At 37.1% G+C, this 15,752-nt stretch overlaps 1 protein-coding gene and 1 pseudogene across 2 annotated transcripts in view; one reads left to right on the plus strand and one right to left on the minus strand.

Annotated features, from left to right (window-relative positions):
* MMP16 (matrix metallopeptidase 16) overlaps positions 1-15,752 on the plus strand; it is a 305,079-nt gene that overhangs the window by 74,899 nt on the left and 214,428 nt on the right. The window lies entirely within an intron of this gene.
* Positions 8,182-9,157, minus strand: LOC140619939 (L-lactate dehydrogenase B chain-like; annotated as a pseudogene).

The following is a 15,752-nucleotide window of genomic DNA, read 5'->3' on the forward strand; positions in this document are numbered from 1 at the left end:
TTCGTGAGAGACACAGACAGAGAAGCAGAGACAGGAAGCTGGTTCCCCACAGGGAACCCCATGCAAGGCCTGATCCCAGGACCCCCGGACCATGCCCTGAGCTAAAGGCAGATGCTCAACCACTGAGCCACTTAGCTGTCCCTCCAATATAATCTATTTACAGATTTATTTATTTATTTATTTTAAAGAGAGCGTGAGGGTGTGGGAGGAGGGGCAGAGAGAGAGAGAGAGAAGCAGACTGCCAGCCAGGCACCGGGCTATATCTCAGGACCCTAAGATCATGACCTGAGCTGAAATCAAGGGTCCAACACATAACCTATTGAGCCACCCAGGTGCCCCTCCAATTGAATTTTGTTGAGACTCTCTTTAAAAATTATTTAAAATTTTCCTATTGTATTAAACACTGCCTTCTGAGTATATTTTAAACACTTATGAAGACTTAAGATAATCATAGTATTACTTTGTTATTCTTGTAGTTCTTGGAACTGTTTACTAGTTTTATTCTTTGTTAATTGGTTGTTATTATTTCCTGTAGCATTCAGAAGAACTACTCTCCTGGGGTGCATGGTGGCACAGTCGGTTGAGAGTCCCACTCATGGTTTCAGCTGAGGTCATGATCTCAGGGTCATGAGACTGAGCCCTCATTGGGTTCCATGCTCAGCTCAGAGTCTGCTTAGGACTTTCCCTCTCTCTCGACCCTCCACCAACCCCCATGCTTACTCTGTCTCTCCCTCTCTCAAATATGTAAGTAGATAGATAAATCTTTTTTTTTTTAGTAGATAGATAAATCTTAAAAAAAGAATTGCTCTCCCTGATTCTGTTTTATTCTGTAACAGTTTAAATAAAAGGATACCCATTTTATCTAGAGTTATATAAAAAAAGAGTAAATACATGCAGACTGAGGCTTAATTTGACGAATGAAACCCAGTGTCCAATTTTGTGAAATTTATTTTTTTACTTTTGGGAAACAATGTTTGGCATATTTCTTATTTTAGAACTGTGTTCAAGTAGATGAATTTGCTGGGGATTTAGATAACCACTGTAAGAGATAGATCGCTTACTCTAATTAAATAGTATGGTATGTGTCCTGATATATTATTTTCCTTAAACAACAATAGGATTAAATCTTCCCAGCACCTTGCAGATTCTTTTATCCCCCTTTAATTCCGGAGCGCATTACCAGCTCTTTAACGGATACTATTCTGGTTCCCTCAAGCATTTCCATAAGCATGCTACTATAAATTCAGGTGAAACAGGGATGAGTGGTATTTATCATTCAATAGATATTAAAAGAACTGTTTTTATGTACAGATATGCCACTAAACTGAAATTTTCTTTTCAACCATTTTAATAGTTGATGTGAGATAGTTGCAGTCTTTAAGGTGACCAAATTGGCCACTGTGCTCATCATTTTGCCTGTCACAACAGAGGCATTCATACACTCTATTCCTTAGGTTTGCTGTACAAGATGTGTATAAAAGTATGTTACTGAATTGGATATGACCAAATTATTTGATGGATTCCATTTTCTAGATATAACAAGTGGTTTATAAAAACATTTAGCCTGCAACTCAATAAGTCACCCAAATGATAAATATTAAATTAGAATGTAAAGTATATCCCTATAAATATGACATTGAAATTAAAATCTAGATAACTTTATAATTTTCTCACTCTTCTTTTTTTAACCAATCTGCCATTACACTGAAATGAAGAAGGAACACTTCACATAGGTACTTGATTAAAATAGTCATTGGAACACTCCATAATGTTTTTTGTAATGCATGGTTTGCACAGAAAAACTTATTTGTGTTATAGAATGTGATGTTTTGCAGTCATACCTTCCAACTGGATAATTTAATGCCCATGAAGCAAATGAAATGTACCATTAAATATAAATATATTCTTACTGAAAATGGCCACCTTACCCTCTGATTACTCAAAATTTTGGCAAAGCAAATATAGCACTATTTTAGTCAGAATGGGAATAGTTTGCTTTACATACAGTGCTTATCAAAAGATCTTTTAAAATGCCATCTGACTTTGAGATCCTTTGTATTATATGTACTGCTAAAAGCAGAGAACTTGTAGAACAGAGAAAACAGAGCATAGAAGCATAAAGTAACCCATGCCATGAAATCTTTACAATTTTTCCCCCTGAGTTATATGCAGACACTGATTATCACACTGACTTGAAATAATGGATTAATGTTGTCAAGGAGGTTTACATACGCAAGGTAGGCATCTTTCAAATAAGATTTAACTAATATATTTTTGATATTACTCAAAATGTATTTTTAAATCACCGGTTTGCTCTTATGCTAGATAATTAACACCCTATAAAATAGGTAATTTTAGGTTAACTGTTTAGCCACTGTGGACTATTTTCTACTTAGGAGAAGTGGATTGAATTTTGTCTCTCCTGTTAGCTCTACGATGTTTCATTAACATTTCAATGCAGTCTATTTTTAATCAGAATTTAGTTTATCCCCTAGAAAGAGTGCCTCCCCCCCACATCACAGAAAACCTGTAAAGGCTGCCATCGTCAGAGTACACTAAACAAATCAGAACTCTACAGTTGCTTATCTAATAAAAAAAAAAATGTTTTTCCCTAGTCTTGTTGAGTCCTTAAAACCTAATCATTTTGGTGGATGTGGCTGAGAATCCTTTAGCCTTCTCCATCTCATGCCAATGTGATCTTCTGTAATTCCTCTTGTAATCTGTCCAGGGAAATACAGTGTTCCAGCTGTGCTTTCTTTCTTTGAGGCGGTTCCAGTGGTAAAGTATTTCTCTTTGCCTTATACAGAGTCGGCCTGGGAGAGGCGAGCTCAGCTGTCAAAATAGTGTGACTGTTGATTTCTATGCCTTGTCAGAGAGTGCTCCCATACTCCTGCCAAACTCGGAGTCTGATATATTAGGGACTCCTAAGGTCATCTATCTACACTATCCTTAGACTTTTCTTAGTGAGGCATAGCTTGTGTAGTTACCGGTTCCCAAGCAAGGAGGACCTTGTGTGGTCCAAACTGTGATGTGAGAACACAGGTATATACATACACTGAACCAGAAGGATTTCTATTCTAATACTTGTGCTATATTGAGAATCACACCTGTTAGGCATAATTAGCAAAACAGAAAACTGCAGGGTTGAAAGGGAAAAGGTCATGTAAAACATATGGCAGAGAAAGAATAAAGATTTTGTATTAAAAGCTCAGAGAAGAAAAACAAAGTGAAATTAAATCAGTCTGAGTCTTAAACTCCACATTCCAGGGTGTATTGGTGTGGAAGGAAGGAGCATAGAGATATTTCATTTGAGCCGAGGACATATGTTTGGCCTGAGGTTTATTGACAGCGTTAAGAGCATAAATCCCTGGGTATTGGAGAGACATCTGAGTAATATCTACCGAGACTAGGAGGGATAATAATTGAGTAATAGCACAAATATGTTCAAAACCTTCCTGGCACATAATTTTGCTCATGTCTATGAAAGTCATGAAAGTGAAGAGAAATGTTAGAACAGTTAAGAGCCAAGACTCTGAGCAACACTGCTTGTGTTCAAACCCTGGGACTCACTTTTACCAGCTGGGTGACTCTTGACAGGTTATGTAACCTCTCTGTGTATTGGATTTCTCATATCAGAATGTGTAGCAGCATAAGGCTGTGGTTGGGATCAATTAATGAGTATAAAGTACTTTCAACAGTGCTTGGTACATTAAAAAGTGTTCAATACATGTTAGCTAAAAACAAACATTAGAATAACCAGGATATTTATGATAAAGGAAAGGAATGATATGCCACAAGGGAAACTGGACCTGTTTTTACCATTCAGCCTTAAAGTACTCTTCCGGAAGTAGTTTTCAAGAACCTCGCCCCCAGAGTTTGATGTGGCTTTTGTATTCGGGTCCATAAACCTTTTCTCAGTCACATTTAAGATCCTGTAAGACATATGACACACTTCTGTAAACTCACAAAATAATAGCAGTATCTTACACTTTTTCTTTGTTTTCCAATGTATGAGGTTTTTTTGGAGATAGTTAAGACAGACATGCTCTACAGATCAGAATAGTGAGTCTGCTTACAAGTTGGCCTTTATGAACTTGTAATTTGATAGAAGACAGTGCTGACTTCAGGCCAAAGAATCATTTATGTTTAGAGTGGCAATCAGCTCTTGCCTTGAGCAAAGGAAACATCATCAACTTAATTCTAAAGGTTCTTTATTAGGATTTTTTTCCTGGGTAAATTAAAAAAAAAAAAAAAACTTCCATTACTTTTACCTTTAATAAAAAAACAATTCTGGTGACTGATTTCCCATTGTAAAATACTAAATTGCAGCTGTCTTTTGCTTAGTACTTCCCTCTTGGTTAATACTTTGGCTCAAATGAATGGCTGTAAGAGTAAACTCTAGCAACCTGAGCTTTACATTATCTTCAACAGGCAACCCGAGGACTATTACCTAGAAAGCAGTTCATTATTCATCCCTTTTGAGCAGTTGCCCAAATGAAACAGTGGTGTCATACATTATATTAACATGCAGCACAAAAGATCTCTGCTTACTAAACAGTTCTGAGCTCAGGAAAGGCTTGGGCCTTCTTCCAACTATTAACGTAAAAAACTTACTGACATCAGCAGAAAGCAAGTATTAAATGCAACGCCATGATAAATCTGAGGACTCTTGCCCTAAATACAGCTTTGGTAGCTTTTACTACGTGCCTCCAGATTCTGCTGCTGCATTTCCCTAGTGAAATCATGCTGCCTAGAACTAAAATTAGGAAGACCTATGTGACAGGAATTAAGTATCTTTAGTCTCCAGAATGGCCAGCCAGGGCTGCCGTCATCCAAAATTACTAATGGAGCCTTGGATGCTGTGAAGAGAGAACCAGGTGTTGGGCTTTGCCTCGCACATCAACACTGATGAATCTTTGCATCTTGCTTTCCTGCGGCTGCAGCAGGTGGAAGTATGAGCAAAATAACATCTTCTGATTTCCTACATCGGGCCAAACTGAATGATTTCTAATGGCATCTTATCCAAAAACATAGCACTTCAGTAATATACATTTTTTAATTCGTTTGTGTTTGTTACAGCCTTTTAAAGCAGAATGGGACTTGAGCACTCACTACATTTCCACTCACAGAATTTGCTGAGTTACTTCTTCAGCAGCTTTACAACAATGCCTACGTAGGCTTAGAATTTTGCTACCCTAAACGATGCTTTCCTTTGGAAAACAAGCTCTATACATAGTTCCATCAGGTTGGTTCAGTTTAACATACTAGTTCTGACACATGCACTTGGTAACTACGGGGGATGGGAGATTTTAAAAAGTAGATCCTAAAAGGTGAAAGTTGTTCTAACCAGTATTTTTCTTTTAAACATCAAGGCACAGCTCAGAACACTTCAGTGACAAAAATAATTTGGTCTTACTAAGGAATCTGCTTGTTGGCTAAACACTTTAGACCCCACCGGTTAGGTTACATACACCTTACAACACATGTTATCTCGTCCTGTTAAAAGAAGCCAGCATGAACTAGGAAAGATAAAACTAGCTGGGCTTTAGTTCCTACACGTCATGGTGTCACACTCAGAAGTAGAGATCTTATCGTCCCCATAAGTAGTTATTGTCATGCCATACAGATGTCTTAAATGTTAACAAAAATTAAAATATCCTTGAAAATAATCATCAGAGGGAATGAAGCTAAAATATTGGTTATGTGTACAAGTAATTCTTGGGGCAGCACGTAGACAACCTCTTCCGTGCCTGACGGGTCACCGTTGCCTTCAAGGGGTGGTGTCCCTTCGCTTGTGGCAGTACTGCAGTCATCAGTGGTGACTTCGTCTTTGTCAACGCCAGGACCAAGTTTGGTCGTCTTGTAGATCCTGTTAGCATGTGTCTGGGCATCTTCCAGACTGAAGCGAGAAGACAGGAGCCAAGTTTCATACAGCACGATGACCAGATGACTTTAGGAATATGTTTATCTTGTCGCTTTAAAACTTGACAGCTGTGACTCCCATTTGGGGGGGGACCATTCTTTACACCTGAAGTGGAGGCTGCAAGGAGGACAATAGCTTGTTGAAAGGACTGAGCACTCACATTCTTGAAAAAAATGCGAGATCCAGAAAAGTGTGTTTGCAAGTATAGTGAACTTTGGCTTCTGAGGGTATTTGCTTTCAGATATGTTAAAGATGTGTATAGGTTTATTGTCACTTTCCAACCAACTGACTTACCTAGTCACCTGAGGGCCATTGGGGCAGGGGGTGGGGGGGCAAAAGAACAATTGGATAATATATGTTAACAAACAACACTCTAGCTCATTTTTTTCACTGATGTGGGGATGTGATGATTAACTACTGCCTGCTTGCTAACCTGAAAAAGGCTAAGATCAAAATATTTAGTCATAGTATTTATTTATTTATTTTTAATAAATTTATTTTTATTGGTGTTCAATTTGCCAACATATAGAATAACACCCAGTGCTCATCCCATCAAGTGCCCCCCTCAGTGCCTGTCACCCAGTCACCCCCACCCCCCGCCCACCTCCCCTTCCACCACCCCTTGTTCGTTTCCCAGAGTTAGGTGTCTCTCATGTTCTGTCTCCCTTTCTGATATTTCCCACTCATTTTTTTTCTCCCTTCCCCTTTATTCAGAGTCATAGTATTTAAATTGACTTTCCAAGGCCTTTATTACTGTGACTGGTATTGCGTATGATAGTGTTCTTCTATATTTACAGTTTCAGAGTACTGTTTTTACTTTAGAATGGACTCAACCCATCAGTTTTGGTATGCACGTGGCATTCGGATTGGGAGTTCACCCTGTCTGAGTGGAAGTTATGTGGATAACTTGGTAACCGTGCATTTCTGTGGTACCGTCCCCTCTACAATTTATGACAGCTTGGTTTTGAGTCTTCTGCTAGGGCACAGTTCTTTGTATTTCTATGTCCACACAGCTTTATTGCAAAGTATCATTTGGCTTAAAATATGCCCTCTTGCACTCTAATCTTTGTCTAGAAATATCCAGAAAGTATATTGTTGATAAGGCAGGGGGGATGCCTAACCATTTGACAGTTGATTTCAAAATCTTTGTCTAGAATTTTTACTACTAATTTTAAGGTACCAGTGGTAGGAAACAAAAGTAAAAAAGAAACAAAGTGATAAATCTAATTTTTTTCATCTTTAGATATGACTACCTACAATTGTATGTTCTATTTCCATCACCATTAAGTGGGGAAAATATGTTTTATTATCTTCATTTCAAGAGCATGAGATGAGTTGGTTCCATAGCCTCTTTTTTATTTTCTTTCCAAGTCTAAAATATTAACATATTTTACCCGGTGGCTTAAAAAGATACTGTGTTTTTCCTAATATTTCATTTATCTTTTCAGCTTTATTGAGATGTAACTGACAAATTATATTTAAAATGTACAATGTGATGATTTGATACACATGTACATTGCAAAAATATTCCCACGACTGAAATAATAACGTAACCATCACATCACATATTTACTTTATTATATGTGAGAATACTTATAATTCTACTCTCCTAATATATTTCAATTATACAGTAGAGTATTATGAACTACAGTCACCATGTTATACATTCGAACCAAAGCCCTTCCCTGCTTCTCCCTCTGCCTGTGTCTCTCCCTCTCTCTCTTTCTATGTCTATCATGAATAAATAATTAAAATAAAAATAAAAATAAGTAAATCTTATAAAAAAAAAAGAACCAAAGCCCTTATTCATTTTATAACAGAAAGTTTGTACCCTTTTACCAACATCTCCCAATTTCCCCTACCTGCAACCCCTGGCAACCACTGTTCTACTCTTTTTCTATGAATGTGAATTTTTTTAAGATTCTACATACAAATGATTACCATGCGTATTTATCTTTGTTTAGGTTATTTCACTTAGCATAATGCCCTCCAGTTGTATTCAGGTTGTCCCAAATGTTAATATTTCCTTTTTTTTATTTTATTTTATTTTTTATTTTTTTTTTTTTAGGGTATTTCCTTTTTTTTAAAAGAAGCACCCTACAATAGTTAATTTTATTTGTTCAAGGCTCATATTGCAAGCATTAAAACCAAGCATGGGCTTTGATTCTGTGAGCCCAGATTCACATATTTAGGAAGATGAAAGCAACGGTGATCCATGTATATGGATGAAAAAGGCTCACAGTTAAGCACATCATGGTTTTAAATTTCTACAGCCTAGAAGCCAGAAGTCACAGATCTTTTTAGGTCTTTCTGGATGTCCCACAAGGTATCTGGACTTTTCTTGAGCTGGGCAACCTCATCATCCTTCAGCTTCTGGTTGATCACACTGGTTAAGTCCCGAACGTTCAGGATACACGGAAGACTCCGGAAGACTTCGTTCTCGAGACCATAAATGCCCTTCACCATTGTTGATGAATCCTGGAGAGATTTTTCAACATGGATTCAATGAGATCAGCCACACTTAATCCAATAGTCCGGTTGGTATATCCTTTTAGCTTGATGACTTCATAGGCACTTTCAACCACCATCTTATGCGCTTCCTTCCAATTTTCACTGTCATTGTCTGTTCCCATTTCTGGATTCAGTTCCTGAAGAGAAACACCTGCCACATTCACTCCACTCCACACAGCCACACTTCAGTCGCCATGTTCTCCCAAAATCCATCCATGGCAGCTGCTGGGATGAATGCCAAGGTTTTCAGCCATAAGATAGCGAAATCTAGCAGAATCCAGATTACACCCACTTCCAATCACATGGTGCTTGGGTAGTCCACTTAGTTTCCAGGTAGCATATGTAAGAATATCCACTGGGTTGGAAACCACAATTATGATACAATCAGGACTGTACTTGACTATCTGAGGAATAATGAATTTGAAGACATTAACATTCCTTTGCACCAGTTTGAGGCGGACTCCTGCAGTCACCACCACAGTCTTAGAATTGGCAGTCACAGAGTAATCTTTATCTGCCACAATTTTGGGTGTCTGAAGAAATAAGCTCCCATGCTGTAGATCCATCATTTCTCCTTTGAGTTTATCTTCTAAAACATCCACAAGGGCAAGTTCATCAGCCAGAGACTTTCCCAGAATGCTGATGGCACATGCCATACCAACTTGTCCAACACCCACTACAGGGATCTTACTGTTTGGGATTGCTGCCTCTTCTGCAACTGGTGCAATCCGTTTTTCCTTAAGAGTTGTCGTTGTATTCATTTGGGGAATATAGAAAATAGTGAAAGGGAATAAAGGGGAAAGGAGAAAAAATGAGTGGGAAATGTCAGAGAGGGAGACAGAACATGAGAGACTCCTAACTCTGGGAAACAAACAAGGGGTAGTAGAAAGGGAGGTGGGTGGGGGGTGGGGGTGACTGGGTGACGGGCACTGAGGGGGGCACTTGATGGGATGAGCACTGGGTGTTATTCTGTATGTTGGCAAATTGAACACCAATTTAAAAAAAAAAGAATTGCCATTGTGCCCCGAGACAACTGGCTATAAGAGTCGCGCGAAGAAGACAATGTTAGCTGCATGTGTCTCCTCCGGCACAAGATCTGCCTATTTCCTTCTTTTTTAAGGCCGAATAATACTCTTGTGTGTGTGTGTATGTGTGTGTGTGTGTGTGTGTGTGTGTGTGTTTGTGTCTGTATACTACATTTTCTTTATTCATTCATCAGTGGATACTCAGGTTGTTTCCATACCTTGGCTATTGTGAATAAGGCTACAATAAACATAGCAGTACAGATATCTTTTTTGAGATAAAAATTTTATTTCCTTTGGATATATACCCAGAATTGGGATTGCTGGATCGTATGATAATTTTATTTTTAATTTCATGAGGAACCTCCATACTGTTTTCCATAGTAGCTATGCTTAAGTTTACATTCTCACCAACAGTGTTGTACAAGAGTTCTCTTTTGTGTAGTCTCAGTGGTATTTGTTATCTCTCGCTTTACTGATAAATAGATATCTAAACAGAGGTTAGGTGATTATCTCATGATGGTTTTTATTTCCATTTCCCTAATTATTAGTGATGTTAAACACCTTTTCATGTACTTATTGGCCATTTCTATGTTTTCTGTGAAAAAAAAAAAGTCTGTTCACGTCCTTTACCCATTTTTAATTAGAGTGTTTGTTTTTATGCTATTGAGGTATATGAATTCCATGTATATTTTGAGTATTAAACTCTTACCTTATATGTGTTTTGTAAATATTTTTCCCATCCCATAGGTTGTCGTTTCATTTAACTTCTGGTTTCCTTTAATGTGCATAATTTTTTTAGTTTGATATAATTACACTCATTTGTTTTCTCTTTTGTTGCCTTTGCTTTGGATATCAAATCCAAAAAAAAAATCATTACCAAGAATGATACCAAGGAGCTTACCTCCTTTGTTTTCTTCCGCAGATTTTATGGTTTCAGTTCTTATACTTAAGTCTTCAATCTTTTGTGTTGATTCTTTTGTATGGTGTAGGATAGTGGTGCAATTTCATTCTTTTGCATGTGAATATCCAGTTTTCCCAGCACCATTTATTGAAAGGACTGTACTTTCCCCATTATATGTTCTTGGCTCTCTTGTTGAAAATGAAGTAACCATATATATGTGGGGGTTTATTTTTAGGCTTTATTTCACTCCACTGTTCTGTGTACCTGTTTTTATGTCAATACCTTATTGCTTTGATTACTCTAGCTTTGTAGTATAGTTTGAAAACAGGAAGCTTGATGCCTCCAGCTTTCTTCTTCTTTTTCAACATTGCTTTGGACTATTCAAGGTCATTTGTGGTTCCATATGAACTTTAGGATTTTTTTTGAAAGATTTTATTTATTTATTCATGAGAGATACAGGGAGAAGCAGAGGCATAGGCAGAGGGAGAAGCCAGTTCCCCATGAGGAGCCTGATGTGGGACTTGACTCCAGGACCCCGGGATTATGCCCTGAGCGGAAGGCAGACACTCAACCCCTGAGCCACCCAGGCATACCAAATTTTAGGATTTAAAAAGAAATTTGATGAACAGTGAAATTTTAATAGGTATTGCACTGTATCTCTAGACGGCTTTGGGTGGTACGGACATTTTAACAGTATTAATTCTTCCAATTCATGAACACAGATTATCTTTCCATTTATTTGTCTTCAATTTCATTCATAAGAGTTCTTTAGTATTCCATGTACAGATCTTTTACCTCTCGGGTTAAATTTACTGTTAAGTCCTTTAATCTTTTTGATGAGATTGTTTTCTTAATTTTTCTTTTGGATAGTTTGTTGTTAATATGTATAAATATAACAGTTTTCTATATTAATTGTGTACTGTGAAAACTTGCTGAATTTGTTTATTAGCTATGAGAGTATTTTGGTAGAGTCTTTAGCGTAGACAATTTTACTTCTTCCTTTCTAATTTGAATGTCTTTTATTTCTTTTTCTTGCCTAATTGTTCTGGCTAGAACTTCCAGTACTATGTTGCATAAAAGCTGTGAAAGCAGGAATCGTTGTCTTGTTCTTGATCTTAGAAGGAAAGATTTTGGCTTTTCTCTGATGACTATTAGCAGTGGGCTTGTCATATATGGCCTTTATTATTTGGGGTCCATTCTTTCAATACTCAATTTGTTTAGTTTTTATCATGAAAGAATGTTTAATTTTGCCAAATGATTTTTCTACATCTATTAAGATGATCATATATTTTTTTACTTCATTTTGTTAATGTGTTATATAACATTTATTGATTTGTATATATCGAGCCATATGCAGTCTTGATTACTGATTTCATCTCCTGACCAGTAATTGGTCTGGTGAAATTCAATCTTGATAGGTGTTTCTAGAAGTTTATCCATTTCTTCTAGGCTATCTAAATCACTGACGAATACTTGTTTAGAGTAGTTTCTAATAATCCTTAATATTTTATATTACCACTTGTAATGTTCTTTCTTTCCCATCTGACTTCAATCATTTAAGTCTTCTTTTTACTTGGTCTAGTGAAAGGTTTGTCAATTTTATCTTTCAGAAAACAGCTTTTAGTTTGATTGATCTTTTTTCTATATGTCTTTTTAGTCTCTATTTCTACTCTGATCTTTGTCATTTCCTTTCTTTTACTAACTTTGGGCTTAACTTATTCTTCTTTTTCTAGCTCCCTGAGGTACAAATTTCAGTTGTTTATTGGAAGGTTTTTTTAATGTACATATTTCTTCCTCTGAACTTTCCTCGTAGAGCTACTTTTGCTTCATGCCTTAAGTTTTGGTATGTTATATTTCCCTTTTCATTTGTCTCAAGACTTTTTTTCCTTCCCTTTTGATTTTTTTCTATTACCCATTGATTATTCAATAGCATGTTTAATCTCCACATATTTGTGAATCTTGCAGTTTTCTTCTTGTAATTGATTTCCAGTTTCATACTGTTGTGGTTGGAAAAGATGCTTGATATGATTTCAGTCTTCTTAAATTTATGAACATATGGTCTAACATATGGTCTATCTTGAGAATGTTCCACGTATACTTGAGAAGAATGTAAATTCTGCTGCTATTGGATAAAATGTTCTGTATCTGTCTGTTAGGTCTGTCTGGTCTAATATGTATTTTAAGACCAATGTTTCCTGGTGGCTCTTGGAGTCTCTTACTGTTATGATATTGCTGCCTATCTCTTCCTTCAGGTCTGTTCATATTTACTTTGTATATTTAGGTGCTCCAATATTGGGTACATACCTGTTTATAACTGATATTTGCTCTTGATAAATTAACCTCTTATTATTATATAATGTTTTTCTTTGTCTTTTATCACAGTTTTTGCCTTAAAGTATATTTAGTCTGATATAAATATAGCTACCCCTGCCTTCTTTGGTTTCCATTTGCATGGAATATCTTTTTCCATCCTTTCACTTTGGCCTGTGTGTGTCCTTAAAGCCAAAGTGAGTCTGTTTTATGCAGCATATAGTTGAGTACCATTCTTTAATCAATTCAACTACTCTGTGTCCTTTTATTGGGGAATTTAGTCCACTTACATTTAAAGTAATTATTGCTGGACATGGACTTACTATTGCTATCTTATTAATGGTTTTCTGGCTGTTTTATATTTCTTTAGTTTCTTTCTTTTCTTGCTCTCTTCTTTTGTGATTTGATGATTTTTCTTGGGGGTACTGGTATCCTTTGATTCCTTTCTCTATTTTTTTGTGTATTTATAGTACATTTTCACTTTATGATTTTCATGAAGCTTATGTCTTACAACAGTCTACTTTAAGCTGATAACAACTTACCTTTAAATGCACAACTTAGGGCGGCCCCAGTGGATCAGTGGTTTAGCACCTGCCTTCAGCCCAGGGTGTGATCCTGGAGTCCCAAGATCGAGTCCCACATCAGGCTCCCTGCATGGAGCCTGCTTCTCCCTCTGCCTGTGTATCTGCCTCTCTCTCTCTCTCTGTCTCTCATGAATAAAAAAATCTTTTAAAAAATAAATAAAATAAATAAATGTACAACATACTACATTTTTACAATCTTTCTCCAAGTTTGTTTTTGATGTCACAATTTCCATACCTTTATATTGTTTATACATTAGCAAATTATTTTTATTGCTATTTTGAATACTTTTGTTTTTTAACGTTTATACTCAGCATTATAAGTAATTTACCCACCATATTACCATATTAGAGTATTTTGAATTAAGTTGTGTATTTACCTTGATCAGCAAGTTTTATGCTTTCTTATGTTTTCATGTTACTAGTTAATATTTTTTCATTTCAGCTTGAATAATTCCCTTTAGCATTTCTTGTAAGGTTTAGTTGTGATCTTCAGCTTTTGTTTTTCTGGAAAACTCTTTATCTCTCTTTCACTTTTAAAAGACAACTTTCCCATATATTCTTGGTTGACAGTTTTTTTTTTCCTTTTTTTTTTTTTTTTTTTTTTTCAGCACTTTGAGTATATCATCCCACTGCCTTCTGGCTTGCAAGATTTCTGCTAAAAAATCTGCTCTTAGTCTTAAGGGTGTTTCTTCCTATGTAACACATTTCTTTCCTCTTGCTGCTTTTAAGATTTTCTCTTTGACTTTAACTTTTGACATTTTGATTAAAATGTATCTCAGTGTAGGTTTCTTTAGATTCATCTTCTTTGCCATTATTCAGGCTTCCTAGATCTGGATGTGTGTTTCTTTCCCCAGATTTAGAGGATTTTTCAGCCATAATTTCTTTGAATAAGCCATCTGCCCCCCTTCTCTTTCTCTCTTCTTCTGTATAACACAAATATATTCTGCTCGATGAGTCCAAGGAGTCTCTTAAGCTATCTTCATTCTTTCTCATTCTTTTTTCTTTTTTCTTCTCTGATTAGATAAACTCCACCACCCTGTCCGAATTTGCTGATTGTTTCTCCCATTTAATCTAGTCTGCAAACCCTGCTGTTGAATTTTTCAGTTTAACTATTACATTCTTCAGATCTATGATTTCTATTTGTTATTTTTTGATGTTTTATATCTCTTTATTGAAATTCTTACTTGTTCATGCATTGCATATTTTTTTTCACTTTGACCATCTTTGTGATCGTTATTTTTAACTCTCTGCTGGGCAAATCACTTATCTTTGTTTTATTAAGATCAGTTTCTAAAGATTTATTTTGTTCTTTTGTTTGAAACTCATTCCCTTGGTTCTTGATTTTCCTTGACTTTGTGTTAGTTTCTGCTCATTGGCTAAAACAGCCACCTTTTCCAATCTTTATAGACTGGTCTCATGTGGGAGATGAACTTGTCCATAAGCACAGCCCAAGAAGTCTTGTTGCTTCTCAGCCCTTTGCACTCCTCTGAGGCATTGTCTTTGTTTTTAGCAGCTGCCTGTAGTTAAGGGTATGCCAAGACCCATCAGTGTCTCAAAGGGGAATATTGCATTCAGCACCTAGATGCAGGCTGATTAGAAGCAGGACCCTCAGGCAGCAGCTGGGCATGTTTGCAGTTGACTGCATATTTCTTCCCAGAAAAAAACAGAAGATGGGCATTTTTTGCCTTCCTTTCTGCAGTGACTCCTAGTGGTGTGGTGAGTGCTCATGTGCTCATTAACAACTGCTTCTTTGTAATAGCTCCTTGTGACTCAGGAATGCAAGCCCCTCTGGCTAGTAGAGCTAAGTGATTTGGGGGCCGTGCTTTGAGTAACAGATGTTGTAAAAGTTGGAGTGCTAGGTGTATGTACAATTTCTTTCCAGAGAGATACTGGCAACTTGGTTTTATTTACTGGTGATTTGATTTTATGGTTGGAATGAGGCTGAGGGAGAACACCAGGGAGTGCCCACTGATCCCCCTTGTCTCCAAGGAGGATTACAGCCCCTGCGGCTCATTAGAAGCTAGACTCTTAGGCAGCAGCTTGTAAAGCAGGAGTCAGTCCCCTTCCAGGGAAAGACCGGGAGATGGTACTTTTTGCCTAGTACTCCTTCTGTGCTCTACCCTCGGGGAATAGCCCTGGCAAATGCTTGTTATGCTGAGGAGCTATTCCTTTATTTGCTATAATACTGGGTACTCCAAGCCCCCTGTTGACTTTCAGAGCTGGGATTTTTGGGGGGCCTATCCTTCAGGTGAGAGCCTTAAAATCTGGGGTGCTGGATGTGTGGTCCAAACCCTTTACTCTCAGAGAGAAGTTGGGATTTGAGGGTTCCCTCACAACTGTATGACACTGTGCTAAGGGTGTGGGGTTTATCGCAAGAGTGTGTCCCAGCCTCTCCTAACCATTTAGGTGTGTGTATTTTCTCACTTGCCAAAAGTGTAGGAGTCATTCAGCTTGTTTCTAGATTTCCCTGGAGAGAATTATTCCCTTTGTAGCTGTGT

The sequence above is a fragment of the Canis lupus genome, chromosome 28 (genome assembly GCF_048164855.1).
Source record: "Canis lupus baileyi chromosome 28, mCanLup2.hap1, whole genome shotgun sequence".
In the NCBI taxonomy this organism is placed as follows: domain Eukaryota; kingdom Metazoa; phylum Chordata; class Mammalia; order Carnivora; family Canidae; genus Canis; species Canis lupus.